Raw genomic sequence first — 15630 nt, forward strand, 5'->3', positions numbered from 1 at the left:
TTGCTGCATTTTGATGCACAAGCACATCCAAAAGCAGTGAAAGGCAAAATTGCAGAACCTTTTATTTAGAAGCTTTTATTTAGAAACATGTTGTGCATGTGCCAATCTCAAGCATTTTCATCTTTAAGCCAGGGTAATTTGCACTGTGTATGCAGGAAAGACATACTGGGAGAGGGAGCAGAACCAAGCCTGGAAGACTGATGGAAAGTAGATGAAACCAAGGGTTAAGAGTGGCTGGGCAACATCTAAAACATCTGTGAACCACTTTGAAAGTGCCTGTCACGTGATTTCTTCCCCAAATATATCCTTTCGCCCTCTGCCTCTTTCTCTAGTGCATGTTGCCAGTTCAGTATATGGATTAAATCCAACCAAGTTATTAGTTAGATTCCTGTTAATTAGCCTCTACCTCTATAGGAATTCATCACAGTCAATATACATTCCTTGGGAAATGTTATTTCTCAAAATAGTCACTGCTCCAGAAGCTTTCTTAGGAAGAAATTCAGTTACATTGTACCATCAAATAAGCAAGCCAGGTATCAGAGGTAGGAGACAACACTGCGATTTACTATAAGATGCAAATATTAAAACATGGTGTATTGTGTAAAATTAGTTTAAATCTCCTCCTGGCAGCTGAACTTTCTAAATTTTGCCAGTAATACTGCTTTAAGGATGCCAATTTGTGGCCAGGAAGTTCCCTTCCTTCAAGTCTGAAACCACTTTGTGGTTCTGTATCCTGATGCTTCAGTACTCTTGCAGCCTTTTGCCTTGTCATTTTTCCTGTGTTCCTGTATTAACCTTTCTAGACATGGACACTGAGTCAGATTGAGTGTCTTGCTCTGTCTTACTAATGATCAGAGAGGGAATGATGAAAGCACAGCCTCCAAACCTCTTCTCATGCTGATTGGGTTAAAAATGAACTGGACAGAAATGCAGTGCTGCATTAGTCCACTCTTTTCTTAGTCCCCAGAAACATCTAAGTGTAGCAACTTGAACAGTCCTATAGTGGGTAAATCCACATCTTTATCATCAAGATAATTCCAGCATAGTTATATAAGTAAGCAAGTGAAACTCTGTCAATACATAGGTCTTTTTCGAAGTAACTCTTGTCTAAATAAAGATACGGAGATTGGTTATCTTTATTCTTTGATACTTTACCTTTGTTTCCATGTCAAGGAAGGAGTTCATTGGGACTTCATAGCTGCAGCTGTTGGGGCAGAAGAAACTGCATTTCTATTCTGCCATGTTAGAGCTTGTGTGAAGACCAAAGCTGTATTGGTACTTTCTGGTGATCTTGAATATGTGCTGCAACTGGGAATGAGAGATCGCTGTTTATGTGAGTGTATTCCCCTGAAAATTCTATTGAATTTTAAACTCGTATGTTTAATCTCTTAATTAAGGAGAAGGGGAGGGAGTTGCAGCACCTGGAGTTGCAAATCTCCAGTGGCAAAATTGGAAGAAAGGTTTCAGGCAAATGTTCAAACACAGTTAAGGCAGTTGAGCTGATGAGGAGTAAGTCAGTCTGGTTGGACGGTGCTCAGTTGTGTGTCTGCTTTTAGCCAAAGGATTTTACCAACAGCTTATCTGCAAATATGTCTAGGTCTTAAAGTTATTACTGATTTTGGATGCTACTTCTCCAAAATGGATTTTATGAGGTGGAGCTTTAGATTATTAAGGGCCTTATTATTCAGACTTGAGATCTTTTGAAGTAAGTTGAAAGCTCTTGCCTATCTTAGACACTCAACTCTACAAAGCTGGGAAGTGTTGTGCTTGTTGAATGAAAAATACTGATCTCACAATTCCCTTCTCACTGTCTTGTCCCCAAATAAAGGTTTATATTTCACACAGGCCACAGTTTCATTTTTTTGGCTGCTGTGGATGACTGATAGGACAGATATTTGGGCTCTGTTTCTTAGTTCACAACATTTTTCTCAGCTTTAGTATGGAATAAACATTGTGACACCAGAAAACAAGCTGTTATTTTACTACAAAAAAATTTTGTCTTTTGGTTAATTGGATTAAGACATTGTTGTGTAAATTTGTCCTTATTTAGGGGTCATTTATTTGAAGCAGATTTAAGCAGCTGCTTGAAACTGCATGTTGATGGACCAGTGCATTGTGAAGGGAGATAGCCAGACTGGGTCACCACTACAGAGGTGCTCAGAGCTGGCTCTGCCTCAGCAGCCAAAGCTACTAGAGATAGAAAAGGAGTTTCTGAAGGAGGAGAGAGGCAGAACCCTCATAATGTCTTAGGGAAAAGGATTTCTAGTCTGCAGAGGGAGGTAGGGTCTGCAAAGGGCGAAAATAGTCTCATTCTTCCTAATAGCTAATTTGAGGGACAAGGGAAAAGACATATAATTTTATAGTATTTTATATGTAATCATGGCCGCTGCTCTGGATATCAGTTACGTAACTGATACAACAAAAAGCACATCACCAGTAGGAATATCAGGTATAACTGTCCATGGCCACACTTGTGTTTAAGTCTTACTCTTTCTACATCACCATATTATCCTATGCAAACCCAACTGCTGATGTGAGAAGGGCGTAGCTTAATTCCAGAGTTCTTGGGAACAAGATGTGAGCAGCTTTGCTTTGCTGCTTCTCCACCATGCAGTTCACTTGAATTTGCTTATCACAGTTTATCAGCTTCAAGGCTTTCCTGATAAAGTGCTGTTGATAACCACTGGTGTGTTTGATAACTTGTAATTCTTACATAGCTGCCAAAGTGCTTTGGAGGGAGATAGGCTCACTCGGCTCACTAAATTTTGGTTAAAACAGGTCTTGCAAGCTTCTTTGAGAGTTTCTGAACAGATCTTCAGATGAGATGTTTTTTGAGGGAGGGATTCTTGTCAAATTTTGTCAAACCACAGATCTCTTTGAATAAGAGTCTTGGAGCTAAGCTTCCTTTGTTTTGTCTGAATCTGAAAAGAAAACCAGACCTGTTATGGGAAATCAGAGCTGCCTTTTCTCTCACTGTGTTTAGATCAGCTCACACTGCAGAATGTATGTTATGCTGGTATCAGCAGGCTTCACCTGTGCTTTAGCTTGACAGGACATTGGATAGGTCCATCCTGCTCCTGAGTTCACCCTTTTTAAACGGGTTTACATCTAAGTTAGAGGTGCACTTGGGAAGCTTAGTTCATGATTGTAAAGTGCTTTGACGTTGATGTTACACATTAATCTTTTTATTACCTTGTCATAAAGAAATGTCATTAAAAGCATCATTCCAGTCTTACTGCTTGCAGCAGTTAACATAGTTCCTGCTGAATACCTGTAATTTTCAAAGCAAATAACTTTTGGGTTTTTGTTTGCACCATATCTCTTGAGTCATCTGAACAACTTCATAGGAAAACAAGTCTTTCTCCTAGCTTCTAGGAATGTTTGATTTAAGATTTGGTCATAATTTTCAATGGTTCGCTATTGTTCAGAATTACTAGTTCACAGGAATGGGTTTGTTTGAAAAGCCTGGTTTCCTTTAAATTTAGGGGAAAAAAAAAAAGGAAGGGGAAAAAAAATCACCATATTTAAAACCTTTTCAGTCTTTCCTGCTCCATAGTAATGATAGTAAGGAAATGATTAATCCTCTTAGAAATCAAATTGAATGTGAGTCAGTCTTAGGATGTTGAAACTGTTTAAGTGTCTGTCTATATATAGGCTAAAAGTAACGTGAAACTTAAGAAGGAGAGAAAGAAATTACTAAGAAAAGCAAGAAACTGTGAGGAGTTTGCCTTCAATTTAACCATAGCAGTATGATGTACAGACCACCTCTTCAAAAGCCTCAGTTGCACTCCACTGCATTTGGAGAAAAAAAAATTGCAAGAATGGCACCATTTAAGACATGACAGTAAAATGCCGAGTCACTACAAAGGAACATGGGAACACTTTTCATCTGCTTCAGTGGCAGCCAGGTGTCTTATCTGAAACTGATGGGAAGTGTAATCTGAAATAATGTGGAGGGGTTGCTGTAGGTGAGTAGATGTTCTGTTTTGTCATCTCTGAGTTGGGGCCATGATGAACTCTCCTCCTTTGCTCTGCTAGAGGGATGTGTTACATATTGGCAGTCATGAAGAAATCCTTATCTGCTTGAGAGTTATCAGTTACAGCACTGAGAACAAGGTATCTGTGAGCCTAAGAACCTCCCAACAAAGGTCAAATACAATATAGAACTGTTCATCAGAATAATTGAACAATCCCACTTGGTCAGTCTTTGCACAGAGTATCTGTCAAAGACTGTAGGAAGCTTGGTTTTGGTACAATTTTTCATGTGGAGCCTATTGTGTTAGAAAAAGATTTATCAGGAACTAGCTGAAAACAACTGGAGTGGGCATAGAAAGTCTGTATGCAGAAAGAAACAGAGAATTCCTTCTAAAGGTTTTTTAGATATCCCAAAATGAAGAACCAGAAGTGGCCAGCAGTCTAGGGCCTATGAGGCACTACAACGAGACCTAACCAAGACGCACTCATTAAGTATTTCTTACAACAATAAACTGAACATTACCTGAGTGAATGAAGGGAATGTATCTGAGGGTAACTAGTCTGTTGATTTCTCAGTATTTTCAAGACGACAAATGCAGAAGTCACCACAACCTGGTGCTAGGAATGTACCTTTGTCTGTTGGCAGGATTTCCTTAGCTCCCTGGTTGACAATGTACCATTCATTCTGGAAACTGAAATTTCTGGGCAGTCCTGTGACTAACCTTTTTAAAGTGAAACACTTAATGATGTATTCTTTCTTAATTGCTTACTGACTGCTTGCTTACTGAGCTGAGTAACCAGAAGTTGATTCAAGAACTTCTCATTCCTCACCGTGATATGTCACAAATGTCCCTGCTCACACTGAAAATGCAATCATAAAACCCAGATGTGAATTGAGTCAAACCCTATTACAAGGAGTGTACAGCGTGTAGGGATGACTTCTGTGTAAGGTCGGGTATGTAACTCAATTGCAAGGCAGTGGCATTGTTTCTGTACTAAAGATAAGCAAAGCATATCACAGGCTGGTGGCTCAGAACTGTACATGAAGTCTGTGAATGACTCAAGAACTGAACGCAAAGCAACTGCCTTTACTGATGACTGGTTTGAATTTCCAGTGGCAAGAGAGATTATATGTAATATCTGATCTTAAAATACATCTTCTAGACAAGATCTTTTTTCTAGTATGCATGAGGAAACTTTTCCATGTAATGTTAGTCCTCAGAATAATACGATGACTAAATAGATATTTTAAGAAAAGTAATAAGACAAACTCAGAATGATTGTCCAGCCAGTCTGGATGAGAATCATCTGGAATATTGCCTCAGATGTCAATAAGAATTGATAAAACAGCAGTTTCCCATTGTTTGGTTACATATGAACTATCTAAACCAACAAACTTTTGGGGACATTAAATGAACAAACTCTGATTTCAAGCTTTTTGGAAAGAGAAAATGGGAATGAAAAAAACTGTATTTTAGATCTTTTAATGGGAATATTTAATTCATAAGTGCATTAAGAAATTTCCATGCAAGCCTTCCTTAGCCAGAATTACTAGAAATCTTGCAAGAAGTTATCTCTTCTGTCCAAGCAAGCACAGACACGAGGTGTCTTTCATAGTTCAGTAGGATGCACTTTTGCTCTGAAGAGCCATTTTGGGGGACAGGCTGCAGACAGACAGATACAGTGCTGACTAGGGATTTGTCAGTGTTAGCTCTTGTTATTCTGCTTTAGCCATGGAGCTGTGATGTTTCTGAATTGCTTCTAGATTAAGGAAACAATAGGAAAGAAAACCACAGTATTTCTCAATTCTCAGAAATAAAGTTCCATAAATAGGCAGTTTTCAGACATTGCAGTGCAAATATTCTGCCTTTGCCCATGTTTGAGATATCCCTCAGACTTGAGCTCTCAGGCAGTTATTCATTTACCATCGTGATGTTTTCTGTTGTTTTGTTTTGGCTTGTTTTGTCTCAGTGTGAGAAAGAAAACTTAGAAACATAATCCATCCCACCTGAAACCAGAAAGCTGTGACATACTTCCACAAGTATGAGCTGGCCCTTGTAAAGATACTCTTCTGCACTGGGCTTTAGATCTGCAGCTGGATCAAGCTTCAGTCTGCCTGGAGAAGGAAATTTGTACCTCTTCACTCAGACACTCCTTTGTGAGAGCAAGCCAGTGGCCCATGGTGGGGGGGGTTCATTTTGGAGCAATTCCAGATCCATGCACAGTAACATTTCCCTGTAAGATGTTTTATTTTCAGGTGCTTGCACTGCAGCAAGGAAGAGGCATCCTGAATTGTACTACCTACTATGCCAGGAAACCCCTGGACTTTTCTGCCACCTCTTAGGCTTTGATTCTGCAGTTTCCAAGCTCTGTGGCTGATAGATAATCTTGTTTATAGCCCCAATGAGTACAGGACCTAAGTGTGTACTTTGCACTTCCAATCACAGGACCTAAGTATGTAAAAAAGTACTTTGCTGTCTCTTTTCCTTCACTGAGGATTTGTTGCCTGCCAGAGAGCAGCAATTTGGAGTTGTCCAGGCATACTGGAACTGCAGAACCAGATTCCTGCTTCCATGGTATGATTGCTGGCCTCCAATGTAAGAGCCAGGTGTAAGATTTTTGTAGGAACATTAATTTCAACAATTTCATTAATAGAGACTATTTATTTGTGTTTATATTAGTGCATTTACTTGAATAGCACTTATATTTTTGCCTGGAGGTCATGTATCATTTGATCCTTGCAGGAAAATTTACACAGCTGCTTCCAGTAAAAATACTGGAGTTTTTCAAGAAGTAGATTAATAAGGATGAGCATCAGTATATGTGTGCATATGGACTCAGCAATGTTCCCTTTGTATCTCTGAATCCATGTGAATTCAACAGGAGCTAAAGTAGAAAGGCAAGAGAGGAAGTAGAGCATTACCTCGTGCAGGTGCTTGGTACAGAACACCACTGGCCTGGTTCTGGTTCTCACTGCAGAATGGAGACCTGCAGACTGATCAGGGAGCCTGTTCTGCCTGCAGAGGCACTCCAGAGTCTCCTTGGTTTCCCTTTTGCTGTTCCAGCTCCTCTAGGATGTGGTTAATTCTCCAATGTTGCAGTGCGGCTACAGGGCAATTACTGTTTGTGTGAAACTGGAGAGCAATGGGTGGTTAAGTCTGCCTCAGATGTAATTAAGTTTGAAATGTCTCAGTGGTCACATTAGAAACACTAATTTTAAGCTCTCTTACTGGTTTAGACCATAGCCATTTGTTACATAAAGAGGCAAAGGATTTTTTTTTTTTTTTGTCCTTCAAATGATTTTCTGTGGGAACATGAAAAAAACAGGGTTCTTCAAAGCATCAAGACAGTAATACCCACTACAGACTCCTTGGCCTGCCAAAATAAATTAGTTAAGAAACCTCAAACCATTTTTTTGAATGGAAAAAATATCTAATCATCCTTTTTAGTCCATTGGTGAAACAAGCCGTACCTGCAAGCTCATCGTTTGGGTGACTATTTTGCTATCTGTGATCCAGAGATGGAATTTTATTGTCAAGTTAGAAATGCAAAAGCTTAATTTGCTTGCTCTTGGGAGTGTGTCATTTAAATATATTTTTCCATGCAGAAAATGGTTTAAGAAGTCATTTTCTCCTGCCTTTATCTAGTAAGTTTCTATGTCCTTGTATATATTGATGCAATCCCTTTTTGTGTTTTGAAGGAGGACCAGAGCAGGGGGAGGTCTGGTTTATGCATTCCTGGCCTTTGGACACAGTGCTTATGTGTCAGGACTTTTCTGGCTCCTGGGAATGTTTGTGGAAATGTTTAAGGATTCCTCAGCTTGGACGCATCTTTATCAGACTGCAGGCAACCTACGGGTACAGAGACTGTTTCTGAGAAACAGAAACTGAGCTCCTCCCTTCCAGACAGGCACAGCAGAATGAAAAGTGAAACTATCACCGTGCCTTCAGGGATTTCAATATAGATGGTATAGAACAGCAGTTTGGATTGTTACCCGAGCTGGAACTCAGATCTGGCTCAACTTTGACATCTGAGCATTGAATTCATCCACCTCTGGCTCCCTGCTAATGCACCAGGTGAGAACCCTGAACACAGGAATCAACATGTGGTGAAAAATCTGTCTGCAGACTGGTTTAAGTCTGAAATAGGTGTGTCATTTCAAAGTTAGCTCAGCTCAAAGTTGTTTTTTTTCTTAAACCACCTAAGAAAATGTATTAAAGCATATATTCCTTTTTAAAGTGGTGTTTGAATTCCCTACAAATTAGACAGAGACCTTTTATCTTAGTTAGCTTTGAACCTGGATGGGTTAGGCTGATGCAAACTTTGCCTGATGCAATTAAGTAGTGTAATTTCCCTTGCCTTGCAAAGCCTTTGCAGAAGTTACTTTCACTTTTATATGACACTATGTGCTGATGTGGTGATACCAAAATGTTCATTTAACATGTTAGGTAAGTAAGCCTAAGTATCATAAACAGAATTGAGTTAATAATAGTCTGTCTAAAAGACAGTCCTAGAAAGGTGTCTGTGAAGCCCAGGTGTCTGTGAAGATCTGTAATCTTATAAATACCATAGAGAGATTAATCACTCAGGTGGTGGTGGCTTTTGTTTCCCTTCTCTCCCCTGGCAAAACTGAATAAACTACTGAATATATGTCTAAGAAGACAGCACTACCAAAAGAGCAGGAGTGAGATGGCGAGTAAAATGAATGATAAATAAGTGGAAAGGTGTAAGGGGCACAATCAATAACAGAAAAAGTCAGGAACTGTGTCTAGAAAGCTGGCCCTGGAGTTGTTAATTTCCAGAGTGTTCTGCATACCCGTGCCATTGCTTTTCCTGTAGTTCCCCTGTGGATACCTCCACAGTTCCTCAAAGCCTCTGACAAATTTGAGTGACAGGACAGGGTGTAGGGCTTCTTGCTTTGTTTTCCCCTCACCCTGTCTTCACATGGTTAACTTCCTGAACTTGGCACAGTAGAAGCAAAGACCTCATGGAAGAAAGTTTAAGGAATGACTGATTTTAATTTGGAACTAGATTGATTGCAAGGAAAATTATTATTTGGGATTGTTTTTCTGGAAATTTTCCTACAAATGCCTGCCATCAGATGACTGAATGAACTTCCACTCAGCTGATAAGTCAAATTAAAGACATGTCTTCAATGTAACCTCCAGAAATTGAGAGAAGAGCATTTTTAGCTATTGAGAGAGTTTAGGTAACAAGTATCTTAGGAATCTAGCAGACAAATATATTAATACTTGTTCAGTACTGTCCCCCTTTTCACCAGCACAAAGCTTTTTTGGAAAATGAAACAGTAAAGCAAAGGAAGCCAACTAAAATCTCAAGCCAGACCAACTGTTGAAGCTTTTTGGAAAAGAACCCTTTGATACTCTCACATCCCTGAGTTGTTCTCTGCAGCTTTCTTGCTGAACCATCTTACTTCATCTGCTTGGTCTTCTGTGGTCTCATGTCCACCCTCTGTTTAGCTAATGCACTTTGACATGGTTTCACAGAAAGGATTTAATCCTAAAACCAAAAAGTATTTGGAGCACGTGGGCACTGTCACACGGATACAGACCTGCTTGTCTTGTGCCCCTTTGCCAGCCTGGGGCTGTTCTGCCTGCTTGGATGGGACACTACTGGTACAGCACCTAGCCTGGCCTGCGATGGTTTGGGGCCTTAGGCCTGCTCCAAGAAACAGGGCTCTAAGTGATCAAGCGGGAGGAGGCAGGATGGAATGGAGAAGAATGGAACTTTCATTTCTCTTTGGTTTTTTGCAGGTTTGTGGGTGTGAATTGACAATGGTCTGGAGCAGTAATGCAGGAAAGGGAGAGGAGTGAGGGAACTGAGGACTTCGAGGCAAACACGGGAGGAAGCAGAAGAGTAGGAGAAAAAAAGACAATGCCTTCTTGACATACACCAGCCAGAATGTGCAGATTAGTCTTGGAAGCATTCTCCTGTATGATCAGTGTGCCCAGAAAAGAGAGAAACAGGTATTTATGCATGCCAAACACACTCTCTGAGTCAACTTGCTCAGTCACTAGATTGTTTTCTAGTCACTGAAGGATAGGTCACAGCATTCTTGGGAGAGGAACAGGCATTGGACATACAACTTTCAGCACTGAAGGGAAAGGCTTAATACCAGTGGGAATAGTTAAACATATTAAATTCCCTTCTAGGAGTAGAGTTCATTCAGCTTCTTACCCAGGAAACGTTCATTTATGCTGTTTGCTCAGGCAGGCACCTCCTGAGGGCACAGTTTCAGCTGACCCATGTAACCAATCACGTGCCATTCTCTGACAGCGCTTGTTCTTTATCAGCCCATTAAGTGTGGGCTTTCAGCCAGTGAAAACATTGGATATTTGGCAAAGAATTTATAATTAGTGTTGTGGCTGAATAATGGAATCTGAGGTCTCAGAAAAGTGTGTCCGTTTCCAGCCAGTAATCCCATGGAGACAACAAAATGGAAAGAGAAGAATACCAAATTGAAGGAAGCAGTATGCAGTGTTTGTATTTACTGCAGAGTATCCAGACTCTTTCCAGCGTTTGATAGTGCCTGAAGACCTTGCAGAGAAGGATGTCCTCTCCCCTTCCCTTGCCTGTGTTTAACAGGCATTGCCATGCCATCTTGCCTGTACCGTTTGTTCCTTCCCAGTGCAGAATACTTCCTGTGTTCTGACAAGAAGTGCACTTAGGGAACACATTTTCATAATCTTGAAATGGTTTGATATTGAGGACACAGTCACATTGCTGGGAAGGGAGGCTGACAGAGGCTTGAAGTACACTTTCTGTAGGTGTGGCTGTGCAGATTTCTACTCAGTCTCACCATTTATAAAGTGGGTGGGTGGGTGTCTCCTTCATTTATTTTGGCTGATGATCTAGGATGTTTGTATCCAGCCATCAGCCACTTTCTGCTCTTAGTCAGGGATATCAAGACATCGCCACTTTCTGTCAACAATGTTTTTGTTTTCCCCTCTCTTAGCATGCATTTGACAAGCTTGATTTGGCATCTTCCATGTCTTGCAGCCTGTTTCCTAAGAACTGTCTTCCAAGCTTTTGACATTTTCTGGCTAGATGTCATCTTCCCATAGCAGTTCTTCTCCCCTTACGTCAGTGTCCACTTGGTATTGAGAGCCAACCTGTACAACTTAGAAGAAAAGCTTTTCTGCACTCAAACTGGAGAGCCTGAAGATAAAGTGTTCCAGTGGTTTGGTTTATTAATGCCAAGTGGGTTGGCAGCGTGTGAGATTTTTTTATATATACTTTTTCTAGAAGGTTGCAAGAACTCAGGTGAGGCCTTTGTGAACTTGTTTACTAGCAAATAGTGCTCCTGTGACTGTGGTGAGGGAGATAATCTGCCTGAACTCTAATTGGAAGAAATGAAGTTCCAAAATACCTAATTTCTTTTTTCTTTGCCAGACATTTTTGTTACAGAGCCACATGAGCTTTACTGCTGGCACAAGAGAGAGGTAGGGAGGGAGGGACAGGCACAGGACCACAGCATCTGGTCTGCAATTCACTTAAACTTCCATGAAATCTTACTCAAAGCTCTCAGTATGTCCCAGGCCAAGTGCCAGGCATGTGCTTTCTCTGAGGTACAGTCTTTGCTGCTACTGCTCTCTGCTGCTTTCTTATTGCTATAATAAAGCCTGTCATTCACTTTGTCACTCCTTCATCTGTGTCCAGTTTAAAGGAAGCCCTTCAGAAGTATGATTTAGTCCTTGTCAGGACTTGATATGTGCAGCAATACTGTGGGCTGTAGCTTCCTTTTGGTTTTATCTATTATACAAATATTTGCATACAAAGGAACAGGATTACTTCTGTTCGTAGTCTGAAATGCTGAGTGAAAGGTGCTGAGCAGATCTGTGAGATTTGCACTGAGGGATCAAAACTGTACTTGCAAGCAGTCCTTAATGGCATGATGACAGTGTCCTTTCCATTTAAAACAAGGGCTCAGAACATATGAAACAGATTTCTTCTAAATGCCTAGAAGGCGGATTGAGAAAAGCAGAACGTCTTATTTTTGAATCACTGTATCCAGCCAGCATCAGATCCAGCAGAGTCTGTAATCTTCTGCTCTTTCTGGTTCGTTTCCTTCTTTGGAGCATGAGGGATGGCCTGGGGAGGGAAGACACTGGCTCTGTAGATACAGGGTTTGTGGTCCAGGGGCTCGGTTCCAGTGCAAAAATCATCTGTTCTCAAATGCTTGTTTCTGCACTAACATAAGAGACATAGCTGGGCTGTGCAGCTACATTAAGGCTTTTCCCTCTGCAGTCTGAGCAGTGTCTCTGTGGGTGTGTTTCCCACAGAATCCAGGCCCAGTGCATTTGAAATGTGCTGAGTTACAGAGCACCCCTATGCCATGCTGCCAGTACATGAGCACTGGAGATGTCTGGCAGGTCATAACAAGTATTTTGCAAAACTAAATGCAGGAGTGGCAACATGGACACATCAGTAACACATGTGCTATTGATTAGAGGCCAAGCTTTTACCACTGTGCCCATAAATTGCACTTAGTCCTCTTTTTCTTACAAATGGGGTGAAGCTCTTCTCCCCAGTGAGTATTTGGCCCAGTCCTAGGTGTTAGAGCAACTTCCTACAGAGCAAACTGCTACAGAGTTGTGATTTGTAGTGCTGTTTTGTTTCCAGGATTGTGGCAGACTGGCATTGGCACACTCAATGGTAAGGCAGTGTTGGACAAGAAGGAATTGCAGGATTTTTTAGCAGAGTAGTTTCAGTACTGGCCCTTGGGCAGCCTCGGTACAAACCATATCCATGGGAACTTGCCAGACTGACTTTGCTGCAGCTGAACTGATCTCTGCACTGGAGGCTTCTTTGTCCAAACCTCTTTTCTCCCTCAGCACCAAGCAAGGCTGCTTCTACAAAGAAGTTTTTCCCAGAACTGAGGGAAGAGTTGTTCTTCCAAGTGTTTTCTTCCTTACACACTGATTAATTTAAGGTGTTCCTTTGTGTCACCACTGAACTTACAGCAGCTTTGGGGATGGGAAACCATATGAGTTCCTTTGCAGTTGCTGAAAGATGGTGTGAGAGTGTTCTAGTAAATGCCTTAGGTTGTTTAAATCAGACCCTGAGATAAAGTAGCTCAGTGAACTCAGATAACATTCTTTGAGACTGTAAGTTTCACTTTCAGGTTCTTGGATCTACTGCTTTTCCCTGATGCAGTGAATGGTAGGGCACTTATTTAGATATAACTTTCATTCTCCAGTTTTGAAACAGAAGTAGTAATCTTAAATTTTTCATTTCAGTTTAAATTAAAAAAAAAACTTGCTTTCATGAAATATGAAGATGGACCTCTTCTGAGTTCAACATGCACATTGTTTTGGTTTTTTTTCCTTTAATGTTTAGAAATATCTACTGCTGTGACATTTTCCAGTTGGCTCAGAATTTAAACAAACTTTTTTAGCCTTTTATTTCCCAATAGGAAATTTCTGAACAAACCTTGCTTTCTCTGAGGCCCATCTCCCACTCTTTCTTTTCCCTGCTGAAAGGTATAGCCTCATTCAATCTCCTCAAGGGAGTGCATGGAAATCCTAATGTCTTCATAGTTGTGGGAGAAGGCAGATGGAGAACGCAGAGACAGAAGCAAAGACAACTTCATTAAGAGGAAGCAGTAGATAACCATTGGGATAAATAATGACACATTATCTGATAGGATATGGGGCAAAGGCTTCTTTGAATAGGGACAACCTTGTGGAAAATGGTTGATGAAGAATGGATCACAGGAAATCAAGTGCTCCAGGGAAATAAATCCACTGATGCCTAACTATAAACACTCTCCTGCTACACTGACAGCACTAGCCATAATGCAGAACTCTGTTACAATCCCACCATTAGAACCAGACCCAAAGCCAGCATGCTGTCTGGAGAGCATTTCAGTCTTTGGCAATAAAGCCAAAAGTGATCTCTGCAGTTAAGAGACTCTTCAGAGCCCAAAAATGGCTCAGCAGAATTGCACATTTGTGAGCACGGTTTTGAATTTAGGAGACCCAAACCTGCCATAATCTTGCTTCATAAACATATATTTCTTATCTAGCTTGCTTGGGGAAGAGAGTTTAAATGTCTTATGAAAATGAAAACCTCATCCTATGAAAGAAAAACATAGACATAAATTATTTAAGACTTCTTTTTTATCAAGCAGAAGCTAGGAAAGAGCAATTATGTGAATTATATGGTGAGAGGAAGTAAGATAATATTACTACCTATCTCCGTGCTTTTTTTCTTCTCAGCTTTAACGTATTTTGGAACAAGATGAGATAAATATCTGTATAACATGTAAATGAAGGACAGCAGGGAAGTAGCTGGAGAACTTTACTTTATACTGTAATGGACTATCAACACCAAGCAGGAAAGATAATTGTGAATTTCCTGTGTATTCAGGTATTTTTTCCCTCTCCATGAATTTTTTCTTACCCCTGGTAAAGTGAGGAACTACAAAATGAGGCAGTCTTTTAAAACTGTACAATGCTTCTGACAGTGATGCATTGGTATTTATGCAGGAACTATTTTACCAGAAGTGCAGATGGGGGCGAAGGAGGGATACATGCTATATTATTCCCTCACAGAAAAGAAAAATCAATCCATTCTCATAAATAATATACAAAATTCTCAGGAAGATCTAAACTGAATACACTTAAGATGTCACCAGGGTTCTAAGCCTCACTGGCCAAAGAGCTGGCTGGGAAGAGCTTTATTCAGTTCAATTACTAGCAAAATCTGGGTGGACCTGATCACCCTCACTGTCCATCCCAGCCTCTGGAGAGGGGACAGCTCTTTTCCCTGGATAACTGAACAATCAGTGCATTGCTGCAGTAAAACATTTGGGGAGGGCAGGGGGGCTGCTCCTACCTCCAGGAGAGTAAGCAGCACAGCCAGGGGATGGACTCTAGTGGTAGATTTTCTACCTTCAACTGAAACAATGTCAGACTTGTGTAAAAGCGGGAATTGTTTGGCTTAATTCAAGAGCTGACATTGTTGTAATTTATTTAACCCTAAAAGAAGTTTAATGTGCCAAGAGCTTCAGTATTCAAAGTAAAAATGATACCAGGTCTTGTTTACTGGGGTTTGGAGTTTTTACCTTGCAAATCCAGTGTTAATTCCCCTATTTTATATCTGCCTTGTGACTTTTCCTCTATATTTGCAGAGCAAGATAATTGAGCTACATGTAGTTATGAAAAGGCCATATCCAATGGCTATATTTAATTGTTTTCTGGACAACTGGCTAATTCAAGACTTGAGTACATTCACATGGCAAAATGTTGATATTTTGCTTCTCTTGGATTTCAGTGCCCTTAGAAATTTCACTGATTGCTCCATAGCCTCATTTCTGATGTTTGCTTTTAGTTTGCCTTCTAATGTTGTAAAAACATAGGAGCTTAAATCCAGCAGTATAGGGGGAGTCAGTACATCACAGGCTTTCCATCACTTGTAGTTAATGTTTCTACTGATTCTGTGACTAATAGTCTGTGGTGGCAAACTAGGAGCACATGGGCTCCCTGTGGGTCTGTGAGTTCAGGTGTTCCTAACCGAACCTCCTTTGAGCACTCTCTTGTTGGGGGCTCATGGTTTGTTTTTTCCATGATTGCTGAACTGAGTGTGTTGCTATTGGTGCTGGTCCCTGAGTGGTTAATCTGTTGTTTGTGA

Source organism: Aphelocoma coerulescens, chromosome 14 (genome assembly GCF_041296385.1).
Source record: "Aphelocoma coerulescens isolate FSJ_1873_10779 chromosome 14, UR_Acoe_1.0, whole genome shotgun sequence".
NCBI classification, from domain to species: Eukaryota; Metazoa; Chordata; class Aves; order Passeriformes; family Corvidae; genus Aphelocoma; species Aphelocoma coerulescens.